General features: G+C 44.2%; 1 non-coding gene across 1 annotated transcript; it reads right to left on the bottom strand.

Moving 5' to 3' along the window:
* Positions 1-7,863: 7,863 nt before the first annotated feature.
* Positions 7,864-7,994, bottom strand: LOC118008327. Its single transcript, XR_004678646.1, has one exon. It is a non-coding gene; the product is annotated as a small nucleolar RNA SNORA63 (small nucleolar RNA).
* Between the last annotated feature and the right edge of the window lie 6,445 nt (positions 7,995-14,439).

Genomic DNA, 14,439 nt, shown 5'->3' with positions numbered 1-14,439 from the left:
CCATCTTACCTTAACGTGGTTAAAGTACACACCAGACTCCAGAAGGCCCTCAAACTGAATGGTGGTGGGGAGGACAGACGGGGAGATGAGAACCATTCTTAGGGCTTATGGTGGATGCCACGAGACCCCCAAATTTCAGTGATTCCCAAGTTTGCCGGCACAATGGAGAGCTTTAGAGATGGCTGATGTATGGTCCTACCCTCAGAGACTCATTGAATTATTCTGGGGTGGAGCTTGGGCATAGGGATGTTTTGGAACCCCCTTGCACTCCCCAGGGTGGTTAAAACGTGTAGCCAAGGTTGAGAATCACTCATCCACTTTCTGAGAAAAGAGAGAAAAAGGAGAGAGCCAGATAGGGCATGAGAGGGAAAGAGAGAGAATGAGACCTGGGTTTCAGGTGCTCTGCTTGGCATCGGTCATTGAGGGGATTTGGAAGAGTCCAGAGGCAAACCCATTCCACTCAAGCTGGGGACCAAAAAAGTTCAAGAGAGTCCTATACTCCAAATGTGTTCCATTTCCAGCAAAACAGATGTGAAAAAAGAACTTTTGAAGAACCCAGAGAGTGCTCCATTTTGTGCCAGATACTGTCCTTAGAGATGCCCCAGTTTACAAAAAAGAAAAAACAAATCCCCTAGAGAGAGCCCCACTTTTCTTTACTACCGGGTGACTTAACCAATGCCAGCACCAGGGTTAGAGCCCCGGCTGCTCACACGCGTGGCCCTGCCGGTGTTGGCTAAGGAGCCAGCTTCTGATGTCGCCCTGGGCACCTCCGAGAGAGAGAGAGAGAGAGAGAGAAAGAGAGAGAGAGAGAGAGAGGCTCCCCTCTGGGCTCAGTGGGCTGCCAGCCCAGGGTATCTCCGCGCTATCACACAGACCGGCCTTGCCACTGACAAATAGGTCAGCAGCGACAGGGCTCCAGCCTCCACCAAGAAGTGTTTGCCCCTGGCAGGAAGCCACTTCTGCAGAATTAAAAACCATCAGAGTTGATCAAAGGAAGTGCAGGGTAGGCTGGCGGGCGGGCCAGATCCTAATCTCTGCTCGCTGGCCTCACACATCACTGCGCATGAGTCACCCCGCTGAGCTCAGCGGACATGCTGTTTGGATTAGGCTTTTACAGGCGAGGTTTGCCAAGCTCGCCTTTGCCTTTGCCGGCTCAGCTCGCTGCACAGAACAGCAGAGAGGTGAGGAAGGAAGGTGGGGATGTGGGTTAGATGTGGTTGCCCAGGTGCCGGAGAGGAGCCCGTTGGCTCCCCGGGTACACAGGACTGTGGCACCCACCAGGGAGCAACTGTGAATCCCTAGCCAGCCTTCTGGGCTTGGCCTGATGAACCCCATCATGAGCACAGAGCCTACACTGGGCCCACACATCCTTCCTCTCCTGCCAACTCTCCAATTAAGATGTACTATTACAGGACGCACATTTTGCCTTCACTCAATCACTTGCCTCTCAACCAGCAGGAATTCCTTTTCTCAAAAGCAGGCAACACTTCACCACTCAGGCATCTTGCTCAAAAGCAGTGGAGTCCAGCAAAAAAGGGAGGGAAGTCAGAAAATAAAAATTCCTAAATTAAGAGCCAACCCATAAAAGCAGGGCTTCCCCTAGTGCCTGGCTGGTGTGATATCACCATGAATTACTCAATGAAAATGGTGTCAGAGTAGCAGCTCGATTATATGTGGAAAAGTTCCCCAAGAAACAGAACTCTGCAGAAAATAAGTAAGGGTAGAAGAATCCCGCCCTGCACTTAGGTCTTTAAAAGCTGCCTCCAGAAGGGCCGATTTCCCTGGGCAAAGAGCAGGGTGGGATCCTCTTCTGAGCAGCACCTGGCAAGGTCTGGGTGCTCAGGAGTTGCTATAGATAGAACCCAGTGGCTTGCTTTGCTTCCTTCTGTGGAAGCAATGGTAGGAACAAGACCAAAATCCTTTGTTTCAGACCCTGCCAAGTTTTGCTTCTGTGCATGGTAACTTGGGAAGAGGCAGCCCCCGTTATTTTGGAAGCCAAGGATTTTTGGCTTGTGGTCTCTGCTGGGATTCTCTTTAGAGTATTTTAGACTCTCATTTATTAAAGACATCTAAATAGAGGTGGCAGTCCTTGACACTTTCAAAATAAATGTTGCCACCAGTCCCGACACCACTACCCTAAACCACAAGTTTTCCAACTGACCAGTGCTCAATTGGCTGTAATTTATTTATTTATTTATTTATTTATTTATTTAAAGATTTTATTTATTTATTTGACAGAGAGCTAGAGAGAGAGAGAACAAGTAGGCAGAGCGGCAGGCAGAGGGAGAGGGAGAAGCAGGCTCCCCACTGAGCAGGGAGCCCGAAGCAGGGCTGATCCCAGGACCCCAGGATCATGATCCGAGCCAAAGGCAGATGCTTAACTGACTGAGCCACCCAGGAGCCCCAGTTGGCTGTTTAAAAAGCATTTCTTGTTCCTGGCTTCAGGTTTCTTCTTATCTATCTTTAATTCTCGGGGTGATCGTATTGGCTCATGAAAGCTGTCTTTCCTTTCCTCCTTTATTATCTTCACTTGGAAGTTTTCCACTGTAATGGGAAGGTACTATCCTGGATAATAGCCTCCCGGGTATTAAAGCGTGGAACAGCAGTATCGTATAGTGGTCAGGGTCTGGCTGGCAGGAAAGCCCGCATTGGAGCCCTGGCTCTGCCACCAAAGAGCAGTGTGACCTTGGAACAATTTTCTTAACCCTTCCTGACCTCCACTTTCTCATCTGTAAAATATGGACAGGTGAGGTGACTCATTGGTGAGGACTAATGAGTTAATGCTTTACTTAGTAAACTTAGTAAAGTCCCTGGCACCAAGTAAACACATAATCCGTGTATTATTTATATTGCAATAATTACTCCACAACCAGCCTTATAGAGCTAATGGTGGTAAGCTTAATAGGAATCGATAGCTTACTCTTTCCTTCTGCAATTCTCAATGCCCAGAGAGTTAACGTTTGCTTTAATCAAAAGTATTTGCCTGACGGTACCTGTGTATTTTTGTTTAAAAAAAGACCATAAGAGAAGAGGGGAGGATTATTTTAAGTGATTAAAATGTACTTACCCCTGGGGCACCTGGGTGGCTCAGTTGTTAAGCATCTGCCTTCGGCTCAGGTCATGATCCCAGGGTCCTGGGATCGAGCCCCGCATTGGGCTCCCTGCTCCGCGGGAAGCCTGCTTCTCCCTCTCCCACTCCCTGTGCTTTTGTTCCCTCTCTGGCTGTCTTTCTCTCTGTCAAATAAATAAAACCTTTAAAAAAAAAAAAAAGTACTTACCCTTGGGCGTTCCTTCTAGAACTGGAAGAAGAAAAGTCTCGTAACGCTCCAGGGTTTGTTATGGATGGGGGCCACAGGGTGCGGATTCACTTCCTATGGAATCTGTTAGTAGAGGAAGCCCTGGGTAGGAATTTCACATGGTTCGATGTATCAAAAAAGCTCATCTATCAAACTTCTACCTGTTCTCTGGGTAGCAGGGGATGATGGTAACAATTGAAGGTCTTTCCTTTTAGAAAGACACAGTGACAGGTGGTGTTTCTGGTGCACACATAGGCAGTCTACAGGTGGAAGCTGAGAAGGGGGGATTGGGGCTGCTCTGCATAAAAAAGTAAAGCCATATCTTTATTTAGTTGGGCAGAATATGTTACTGTTAGGAAGGCAGCCTCCTTAACATGGATTTAGACTGAGACTGATGGTTGTCTTTGGGGTGTGTGTGTATGTGATCTAAGAATTACTCACAGGAGATAAGAAGACCACAGGAAGAATAAGGAGGGGTATCTTGACTTTGTGTTGGCAGAGGGACTCAGAAGAGAACAAGAACTGGGGAAATGAAGCGCACCATGGATTACTCTGGGAATCATCTAACTACATGGCATGATCCTTAATGGAGTAACTCAGACTTTGGAGAAGTATATTGTTGTGGGTTATTTCTATCTTACAGATGATCATATTTGGGGTAGAGGGTAAGGGTTGGGTAGACCTTGTTGGGTGGGAATATCATGAAAGGAGGGTTGCATTAAAACATAAGTCCTGTGATAGCTTATATTATTTTCTGTTGTGTTCACTGTTCTATTCCCAATACCTAGAACAGTGCCTGGGACATAGTAGGTACTCAGTAAATGTTTGCTGAGTGAATGAATTTCACCATGGAGAAGAGAACAGTGGGTTTACAGAGGAAATGAAGAAAAAGAGGGTGGGCCTTGGACTGGTGAGCAGTGCTAGGAAATGGGGGATGATGAAGGGACCTTGTGAAGGGCTTTTCCTTCTTCCACTGGGCTCTGGGAACAATCATATTTAATATCCACCTTTTTTTCCCCTTGTACTTATCCCAAACTTACAACGAAGTGGGTTACACATGTGTGTATAAGACAACAAAGACAAGTGTGGTTTCCCTGCGTCATCCCTTGAATTGTTTTCTTTTGCTAGTATAACAAATTACCACAAACTTAGTGGTTTAAAAACACCACAGATTTATCATCTTACCCATCTGGAGGTCAGAAGACCTAAAATCAAGGTGTTGGCAGTGCTGTGTTCCTTTTGGAGACTCTAGGCTAGAATCTGTTTTCTTACCCCTTTCAGCTCCTGAAGACTGCCTGCATTCCTCAGCCCCTTCCTCACATCTCTGACTTCTGCTTCCCTCACCATCTCTCCTTTTCTGACTCTTACTCTCCTGCCTCCCTCTTTCCCTTATAAGGACCCTGTGATTACACCGTGTTCCCCAGGATAATCTCCCCATCTCAAGGTCCTTAACTTAATCACATCTGCAAAGTCCTTTGCCATGTAAGGTAACACATTCACAGGATCCAGGATATGGGCATTCTTGGGGGGCCATTATTCTGTCTACTACACCCCTGAGACCACGGTCAGTGTCACGTTGAAGAAGAATGGCAGCCTCAGAGCATAGGCTAGGACCCACACCAGAGCGAGCGGAGACCTTGGCTGAATGTGGAATTTAGAAGCAGGTGAAAGCAGAGGAACAGGCCGCAGCCTGGACCGGCTTTGGAGCTGAGAGACCAACTCCCTTTCTGCAAATACACTGGAAGAAAGTGATTCCTGGTAACAAAGGCAGAAAAAGAAAAAGTCAAGGTTACAGGGGCTGTCCAGATAGCACTCAGGTTACAGCTTCTTCCAGTTTGGGGGTTAAGAGTTTGAGACAATTTGTAAGGTGCAGTGCCTGGTTTACAGCAGGTGTGCAATTCAATAAGAGCCATCTGTTATTAATACCAGGTGGAGAGGGGTCAGGGGGCTTCCAGAGCCCCAGGTGCCTGGGGAGGCAGGTCTATATCCCCGACCTGGGGGAAACAGGAAGACGTATCAGAAGGGAATAAGGTATGAGGCAGGTGTGTCGAGGTAGAGTTTCAAATGCTCTTTATCTTAACTTCTTCCCACACGAGCTAGGAGGAAGCATCTGGCCAGTTCTTTAATGAAACTTGGAACTCACTACTAGAGTCAAGTTGGAAATATTTTTGCGGTTTTTCTGTGGGGGAAGAAAGTAATAAATCTTTCTGTTGTTGAAGGAACACCTTTCAGTGGTGTAGCTCTGAGAGGGATATAGTCTTTTTTTTTTTTTAAGATTTTATTTATTTATTTGACAGAGAGACACAGCGAGAGAGGGAACACAAGCAGGGGGAGTGGGAGAGGGAGAAGCAGGCTTCCCGTGGAGCAGGGAGCCTGATGTGGGGCTCGATCCCAGGACCCCGGGATCGTGACCTGAGCCGAAGGCAGACACTTAACGACTGAGCCACCCGGGCGCCCCCCCCCCCCTTTTTTTAAGATTTCTTTCTTTCTTTTTTTCTTTTTTTTTTTTTTTTTAAGATTTTATTTATTTATTTGACAGAGACAGGGAAAGTGAGAGCAGGAACACAAGCAGGGGGAATGGGAGAGGGAGAAGCAGGCTTCCCGCATAGCAGGGAGCCCGATGTGGGGCTCGATCCCAGGACCCTGGGATCATGACCTGAGCCAAAGGCAGACGCTCAACGACTGAGCCACTCAGGTGCCCTTTATTTCTTTTAAAGAGAACGAGAGAGAGAGTACACACATGCTCAGCAAGGAGGGGTAGAGGGAGAGAGGGTGTTCTTGTTGTTTTTTAAAGATTTTTATTTATTTATTTGACAGAGAGAGACACAGCGAGAGAAGGTACACAAACAGGGGGAGTGGGAGAGGGAGAAGCAGGCTTCCCCCTGAGCAGAGAGCCCGATGCGGGGCTCAACCCAGGACCCTGGGATCATGACCTGAGCCGAAGGCAGACACTTAACAACTGAGCCACCCAGGCGCCCCACAAGACCTTGTTGTTGAGGAGATTGCTCATTCAGCATAAATGTGTCAAGCCCTTGTTTTATACCTGCCACTGTTCTAAGTTGAGGGGATACAGTAGTGGCCAAAATAGAAAAAAAAAAATAAATATGTGTCAGGTTGTGATAAGGGGAAACAAGGCAGAATAAAGGGGTTGCTAGCGGCAGTGGATGTGTGTTATTGGACGTGGGTGGTAGGGAAGGCTTGTCTGATAATGGGGACTTGTGCAGAGACCTGAAAGAAGGGAAGGTGGCAAAGGGGCAAGTCACATACCTCAGGCATCTGAAGGGTGGTCTAGACGGAGGGAACATTTCTCAAACTACGTGAGAACAGCTCAGCTTCTCGTGGGCATTACGTACAGTGCTGGCTCAGGTTACAAAATTCGTCCCACTCTCTAGGCACAGCCCTCACCCACAACTGTAGCTCCCAGCAGCTCCTTTGTATAACTGTCCCAATCTCCAGCCACAGTTGCCTGGACCTGAAGAGGGCATCCTGTCCAAACTGGGACAATCAGAGTCCAGGACAGATGCTGTGGTAGCAAATTGCATAAAGTGATGAGAGCTGGGTGGAGGAGGGCATTAACAAGGGGAGATCAGGGTGCCTGGGTGGCTCAGTCGTTAAGCGTCTGCCTTCGGCTCAGGTCATGATCTCAGGACCTGGGATCGAGCCCCACATCGGGCTCCCTGCTCGGCGGGAAGCCTGCTTCTCCCTCTCCCACTCCCCCTGCTTGTGTTCCCTCTTTCACTGTATCTCTCTCTCTCTCTGTCAAAAAAAAAAAAAAAAAAATGTTCTAAAAAAAAAAACAACAAGGGGAGATCAGCAGTATGCTGCCTGCCTGTGTCAGCCGACCCGGGGTTTCTAGTATAGGAGACTCAATTAGAAGGCCTGGCGGCAGGCAGAAGCCCAAAGCCAGTGTGGGATCTTCGTGACTGAGAGTGGGTTTATCAGTCTGTCCTTGAGTCAAAGACTCCCCGCAAGGCTATGCTTAGGCAGTCTCCATCCTTACTGCAGTAAGCCAACCCAATGTGGCTACTCTGCCTAAATCTCCTGAGTATAGATACATAGATTAGGTGCAGGATTGCAAAGGAACAGCATATAGTAAACAGAAATACTTACACTGAGATTGCTTTTGCATGAAGCAACGTCTCCTGTGCTCTTGATGCATACGTGCCTGATAAGTAAAGTGGATTTGTCAAAAGTCTTCTGCTCTTTTTTAAGGCGTTACCTTTTCAAGAAGCCTGGGTGTTTCTATCTTCACAATGTAAATTCAAGTGGTAGGTGTAAGGTAGTTTAAAAAAAAAAAAAAAGCCAGTTTTCAGATGGAGAAGCAATGCCCTTTTTTTTAATTTTTTTTTTTTAAAGATTTTATTTATTTATTTGACAGAGAGAGACACAGCGAGAGAGGGAACACAAGCAGGGGGAGTGGGAGAGGGAGAAGTAGACTCCCCGCTGAGCAGGGAGCCCAATGCGGGGCTCGATCCCAGGACCCTGGGATCATGACCTGAGCCGAAGGCAGGCGCTTAATGACTGAGCCACCCAGGCGCCCCTCAAGTCAGTGTTTTACTTGGTAAACATGTCTGAGACCATGCATCCCTGGCTGCTAAGCACCATGGCAGACAGGGCTAGAAAGGTAACAGCTTTATTTGGAGCAGGGGGTAAAGACAAGGCAGCACTTTATAGCTACATTGTAACTAGATCCTGCATCGCAATGCCCTTCTAATACCCTGAATATCAAGGCGGGATGGAGTAGGTCAGGCTCTGACAAGCCTCTTGTTCCAAGCTTTGCCATCTCCTGGACTGCAGCCTCTCCACAGCTTACCCTGAGTTGGCTGAGCAGTTTTCTTCATGAGTAAAATGCAAATAGTAATGTTCTCCAGGCCAGGGCATTTCTTCCTCCTGGGGAGCTTGTGAATTTCCAAGGTGTTTCTCTGCTGAGCTGAGAGATTTCAAGAAATAAACTGTAAAGGATCTTACTGTAATATCTTGCACCAAATACTCAATGCCTAACAAATATCAATAGTTCTTAAATTAATACTAGTGCCCACAGAGGTTACGTCAAAAAACAAAGTCTTTGCTGGTTAGAGATATATGCTGCAGTATTTATGACACTGTGTCTGGGACTTGCTTTTAAAAACTCCTTTAAGGGGCACCTGGGTGGCTCAGCCGTTTAGCGTCTGCCTTCGGCTCGGGTCATGATCCCAGGGTCCTGGGATCAAGCCCCGCATCGGGCTCCCTGCTCGGCGGGAAGCCTGCTTCTCCCTCTCCCACTTCCCCCTGCTTGTGTTCCCTCTCTCGCTGTCTCTCTCTGTCAAAAAAAAAAAAAAAAAAAAGAAAAACTCCTTTAAAAAAAAGAAGAAAAATGTGCATATTTGTGGGGGTATAGGAGTGGAGCGGGGTGACAGATGGAGCAAGATTGGCACATTTGGAGATTATTCAAGCTGGGTGGTGGGGACATGGGGGTTTATTATTCCATTCTCTCTCGCTTTGTGTGTGTTTAAAAATTTTCATGATTAAAAAGTTAAAAGAGGGAGTGCCTGGGTGGCTCAGTCGGTTAAGCGTCTGTCTGCCTTTGGCTCAGGTCATGATCCTGGAGTCCCAGGATTGAGCTCCGCATGGGGCTCCCTGCTCAGTGAGGAGCCCACTTCTCCCTCTCCCTCTGCCCCTCCCCCTGCTCGTGTGCTCTCTCTCTCTCTCTCAAATAAATAAAATCTTTTAAAAAAAAGTTAAAAGAGAAAGAAAAAGAAAAGATGTCAGTGTCTGACTTCCTGTTTTCCTTCTTGACTCAATTATTATGTAACATCAGCAGGGGTCCTAATGTGGGGAATTTGATTATGGGAGTTTTCACATTATGACTTGAACAAAGCGAAAAATTTGACGGATTTTTTCTGGAGAGTGGAGCAGTCAGAGTTTCCAAGAAAAGTGATGTTGAAATGCATAACGAAGATTCTCTGCTCAGTGATGTAGCCTGCAGGGGCTCCCAGTCAAACATTCTGAGAAATAGTTGAAGGGGATGGCGCGGCCCATGCAGCTCAGCACTTACTTGTGCAATGTAGGAAAGACCCACATACTCCCTGAAGTCTCAGTTAGTCCCTCGGTGGGATTTACTTGTACTTTATACCAGGGCTATAGCTGGGACTGTGTGGTAGCTGCAGGTCAGTCCTGGATCCTGGCTCTCTGGACGCTGGCATTCTCAGAACTGGGTGTCTTCCAGGGATGATGATGTTGAGGGAGCTGTGTGGTGCAACAGGCAGTTTGCAGCCCTCTCCAGCACTCATAGATGTTCCCACTAAGCCCCGAAAGGAGGACTGGAACACACCACGGGAAGTTGTCTCCTCTCATCCCGTCACTGGCCTATAGGGTGGGGTGGAAATCGGCCTTTGGGCAACCACACCCAGCTCTCTACCCACTCTGGCCAGAGACTTTACATTCTCAACAGCTGCTGTCTGTGTTTGGCTTTCAACGTGGCTGCCTTGACCCAGCTCCCAGAGACCAGTTTGCAGGGGACAACTGTGACACTGGCGTTCCAATCATATCTGACCTGCATCCCCTCCCCACCGCTCTCCTGCTGCACACATTGCATGCCTTCATTTCATTTCTAGGGTTTATCACAGGAGGTGCATCTTTGATTTGTCCCGTGGTTTTGTTGTGGAGTTTCTTAAGACTTATTGCAAAGGTCATCACTTAAAATGTGGGAGGAATTGATTTTTTTTTTTTTAGTAGGTTACAATGGAGTAAGGAATAAGCTAACGGAGATACATTCATCTTCTATTACTTGCACCACTGTGTGGGATAAGACTGAAGTAAGTGATGCTTTAGGAAGTATCTTGGCCCTTCCGTGTCGTAATTAATTTTATAAATCAAGATATGGCATGGGCTATGAACCTGGTGGTACTGCCTTTTTAAGGGCTCATCACCCCTTAAAATCATTCAAACCTTTCCACATAGCAATAGCAGTCCTAGCAACTTCTTTTTTTTAATGAAAAATTTTTTTAAAGATTTTATTTATTTATTTGACAGAGACAGAGATAGCGAGAGCAGGAACACAAGCAGGGGGAGTGGGAGAGGGAGAAGCAGGCTTCCCGCTGAGCAGGGAGCCCGATGTGGGGCTCGATCCCAGGACCCCGGGGATCATGACCTGAGCCGAAGGCAGCCGCTTAACGACTGAGCTACCTAGGCGCCCAGTCCTAGCAACTTTTTTTTTTTTTTTTAAGATTTTATTTATTCATTTGGGACACAGAGATACAGAGAGAGAGAGAGCATGAGCAGGGAGAGAGGCAGAGGGAGAAGCAGGCTCCCCGCTGAGTCAGGAGCCTGATGTGGGGCTCGATCCCAGGACCCTGGGATCATGACCCAAGCCGAAGGCAGATGCTTAACCATCTGAGCCACCCAGGCGCCCCCAGTCCTAGCAACTTCTACAAAGGAAATAATTCAAAAGAAGAAGAGAGGAAATCTTTATATGTACTTAGATGTTTATGGAATAATCACTTATAATGGTGAAAACTGGGAAACAACGTGATGCACAGCAGCAGGAGAATGGTTAAACAAATTGTGGTATATCTATGGAAAACCATGCAGCCACAAAAAATGAAAATTAGGAAGACTATACAAGGACAATGAAAAGTGTTTAAGTGACGTTAAACAAGAAAGTAGAACACAGGAATTATATGAACCTTATATCATGAGGTTCTTTATCTAAATGAAGACTGGAAAGAAATTTGGGAGAAGAGAAAGTGGTGGAAAAATGAGTTATGTTTTTCTTTTTAAATACCTTTAATATTGTAGACTTGTTTGGGTAACAAATAATCCTTTAAAAAAATACCCAAGCTCCCTCACTTTTTGTGGTTGTCTTTTACTTTGGGCAATAATGGAGAAAACATTCAGAACACAGAAAAAGTCACATTAGCAACTACCAAGTCTTGAACTCAGAATGTGACTTACTGATAACGAGAGAAGTCAGGTAAGGGGATCTGAAGATAACAGATATAGAACATAGGTCCAAGAAGGCAGTTTGGGGAAAATGATTTGCATAGTTGAATATTTACGAGAAGGAACAAACTCACATTGACTCATTAGTCTATACTAAAGCTGACATACCTATGAACAAGAGAGAGAAAGCACACCAAAGAGCTTTAGTCCTTGTCTATCTCATTAGTCTTTCTCTTTATCTCTCTGGAATGCACATTGTCTCTAAAGCATTAATGGTCTTTTTTTTTTTTTTTTTTGATTGATCCTTTCCCTGGGGGCAGCTGAGCAACTCACCTGGAGGAATGATTCAAATCATTCCTGATTTTAAATATTAATCCTTGGCCAACATAATTAATCATGGTGTGCTGGCACTTGGAAGCACTCAGACAGCCTTTACACATAGGAGATGCATCCACTCCAACCTGCTCTTCCTTCAGAATCTTGCCCCAAATTTGTATGGGTGGCTGGGGGCAAAACTTGGTCCCTGGTTGCCAATGTCATATATTAATGGAGTGAAGCAGGCTGATAGTCTGCAGCCTGAGAAGGTTTTCCGAGACAAGCCTGTATGTCAGGGTTAATTACAGCCTGGTTTAAACCTTAGGTTGTGGATGGACCATGAAAAAGGCAGATTGATGACCATTTTGTGGTCAGATGACCCCAGACACTTAGATATTTCAAGAGGAAAAAGAGAAACCTTAGAATCATCTCCAGAGTACAGACACTGTGGTAGGTCCAGTGCAAATTATAAGCTTTGGGTTAGACATGGCTCCGGCCCACAACCCCAAAGAGTGTATTAGAGGGACAGAATAGAAATACAGATAGAATTCAAGTCCATAAACATACCTCACAGAATAAAATACAAGTAGCTCAAAGTGATCAACTTTAAGTTAGAAAACCTGGGTTTAAATCCCAGCTAGACTCTCTGATCAACTGTGTCATCTTGGACAAGTATCCAAGACTTAATTTAATTTAAAAAAATTTAATTTTTGTTGTTGTTGTTGTTATTTTTAGAGAGACCAAGAGCGCATGCACAAGGGAGTGTGAGCAGGGGGTTGGGGCAGAGGGTAAGGAGAGAGAGAATCCCAAGCAGGCTCCAGGCTCAGCATGGAGCCTGATGTGGGCCTCCATCCCATGACTGAGAGATCATGACCTGAGCTGAAATCAAGAGTCCGACGTTTAACTGACTCAGCTACTCAAGTGCCCTGGCTTAATTTCATTTTCAAAATGGGAATGAATAATGCCTACCTCAAAGGTATTAAATAAGACAATGCATTTGAGAATCTGTTGAATCCATAATGTGGACTGCATAAGGCAGTGGTTCTCAAAGCTGGCGGCACATTGGAATCATTCAGAGGTTTAAAAAAAAAACCAAACTGATGCCTGAATCATACTCCCAGAGATTCTGAATTAACTGGTATCATATGTGGACTTGGCAGTGAAATATTTGTAAGTGTAGAGGAGAAAGAAACAAGTCCACAATTATAATAAAGGTTTTAATACTCTTGTCTCAATAGTTGATAGAACAAGTAGACAGAAAATCATTAAGGATATGAGAGACTTGAATAATACTATCAACCAATTTGACTTACTTGACATTTTAAGAACATTCCACTTAACAACATCAGAATACACATTCTTTTCAAGTGCACACAGAAAATTTTCCAAGATAGACCATATTCTAAGCTGTAAGGTAAGCCTTAAGAAATTTAAAAATATTCAAATAAGACAAAATGTGTTCTTTGACCACAGTGGAATTAATCTGGGGCAAAACCTGGTAATAACAAAAAGATATCTGGGAAATATACAAATATCTGGGAACAAATTTACACAATTCTAAGTAATCCATGGGTCAAAGAAGAAATCAGAAGGGAAATTAGGAGATATTTGGAACTAAATGGAAACACAACTTACCAAAATTTGAGATTCAGCCAAAACATAGATTTACAGGGAAATTTAACATACTAAACACTTATATTAGAAAAGAAGGGAGGTCTCAAACTAATGATCTTAGATTCCACCTTAAGCAACTAGAAAAAGAACAAATTAAACCTAAACTAAGCACAAAAATGTAAATAATAAGTATGAAGAAGTCAGCAAAATAGGAAACAAAAACATTAGAGAAAAAAAATCAATGAAACTGAAAACTGTTTCTTTGGGAAGATCAATCAAATTGATAGACCTGTGGCCAGGTTTATCAGGAAAAGGAGAAAGGATATAAATTACTAGTATCAGAAATAAGAGAGGTGATATCATTACAGATATTTTAATATTAATACAAATATTAAAAGTATTATAAGAAAATATTAAGAACAACTCTATGCCAATAAATTTTATCAACTTGGAGAAGATGGAAAAAATCTTTGGTAAATGCAAATTACTATCGCTTATTCATGAAGAAATAGATAACCTGGATAGTTTTATATTTATCAAATAAATAGAATTAGTGGTTAAAAATCTCTCCACAGAGAAAACTTCAGTCCCAGATGGTGAATTCTATCAAATATTTAAGGAAGAAATAATGCTGATTCTATATATAAACACTGCAAGTAAATTGAAGAGGAGGGACTATATCCCAACTCATTCTATGAGACCAGCATTACTCTGACACCAAAACCAGACAACAATATTACAGGAAAACTAGAAACCAAAATTCCTCATTAGTACAGATGCAAAAATTCTTAAGCAAATTTTAGCAAATAGAATCTAAAAATATATAAAAAAGAGAATAGATAATAATCGGCGGGGGGGGGGGAGTTACCCCAGGAATGCAAGGATGGTTTGACATTTTTAAATCAATTTAATTTACCATATTAACATATGAATATCTTACAGTTGCATATAATTAAAAGAAAAACCATAGGAATATCTCAATAGAACCAGAAAAAGGATTTGACAGAATCTAAGCTCCATTTCTGATTTTTAAAAAAGCAACTCTCAGCAAAGTAGGGAACTTCTCAACTTAAGAGCATCTGTGAAAAACATAAAGCTAACATCATACTTAATGGGAAAGACTGACTGCTTTTCCTCTAAAAGCAGGAACAAAGAAGGCTTGTCCACTGTCATTACTTCTATTTAACATTGTACTGCTTCTAGCTAGTGTAATAAGACAAGAAAAAAAAAAAAGGAATCCTGATTGGACAAGAAGAAGTAAATTGTCTTTATTATCAGGTAACATAATTATCTA

Source organism: Mirounga leonina, unplaced genomic scaffold, assembly GCF_011800145.1.
Source record: "Mirounga leonina isolate KUSES-001 unplaced genomic scaffold, KU_Mleo_1.0 Mir_125, whole genome shotgun sequence".
Lineage (NCBI taxonomy): Eukaryota > Metazoa > Chordata > Mammalia > Carnivora > Phocidae > Mirounga > Mirounga leonina.
This window is presented reverse-complemented; position numbering and strand designations above follow the sequence as displayed.